Below are 987 nucleotides of genomic sequence, written 5' to 3'. Positions count from 1 at the left end.
CTGCAAAGAAAATGAATATACAAGACCGGCTTAGAAGAGTTAGTTCAAACAGTGAGAATGAAATATGTTGTTAAAGGGATCATTTGATGTCAAAGCAGCTTTTAATTGTGCTATGCCACACAGAGAGGATTTCCATGTTGTTGGAGGTATATATGAAAAAAATACATCCTTTGCAAGGGGAAGCCTTGCAATTCTGACAGTTTAGCCTCCCAATGGCCTCTTGAAATAACACTGATGCTAATAATCATAATACTTAACAATAGCAAGTATTAACATCCTGTGGTACTAGACTTTAATGAGATCTGCTCCCAGATACTGTGTGCAGTGTTCACAAAAGGCAAACTCAGACCAGACAGGTGCAGACAGGGAGGGCTGAGCAGAGCAAGGGAACCAAGAGCCTGTCTGGGACAAGGGGAACTTGGCTGGCTCAATGCTGGTGAGAAAGCATCCCAGAGTGGAAACCAGTGCTTTCTATAAATAAAGCAAGGGCATAACACCAGGGAGAACGAAGAGCCAGTTAAGCTAAAGGACAGAGTTGGCAGCAAAAGAAGTAAAGGGCCATGAGTCAACTAGAAGAAAGTCTGTAACCAGAGGAGAGACATCTTGAACAATACATCAGTGGGTGTAACGTGAGCTGAGGCTAGAGCTGTGTTGGGCACTGTCCCTTTGCGTACTGTCATCGCAAGCTGCAGCCTCTTGAAAGCCCTCTAATGCTGGAGGTGCCTAAACTGCTTTGTTCACTCCCACAGGCATTTAGAATCTCCTGGGAGCTGCAAGGTCTGTGTCCCCACACACCCAGCACTGCTCAGGCTGAGAACAGGAGGGTTGATAATAAGACTCCTTTACTCCCTTTTGTTTCCAGAGCATAAGATGTTTTTCAGAATCAAGTAATGACCTTGGTTCTCCATACCATTCTCCAGTGATAACTATAAACATCAAGCATTATCACTCCTAGAAGCAGATACTGACTGAAAAACATGCTGTTAA

General features: G+C 44.0%; 1 protein-coding gene across 2 annotated transcripts in view; it reads left to right on the top strand.

Annotated features, from left to right (window-relative positions):
• The window catches only part of ASB2 (ankyrin repeat and SOCS box containing 2), a 51,124-nt gene that overhangs the window by 2,954 nt on the left and 47,183 nt on the right, over positions 1–987 (top strand). The gene's annotated exons all lie outside the window — the stretch shown is intronic.

The sequence above is a fragment of the Apus apus genome, chromosome 5 (assembly GCF_020740795.1).
Source record: "Apus apus isolate bApuApu2 chromosome 5, bApuApu2.pri.cur, whole genome shotgun sequence".
In the NCBI taxonomy this organism is placed as follows: domain Eukaryota; kingdom Metazoa; phylum Chordata; class Aves; order Apodiformes; family Apodidae; genus Apus; species Apus apus.
Note: the sequence above shows the minus strand (reverse complement) of the source record. Positions and strands in the feature narration are given on the sequence as shown.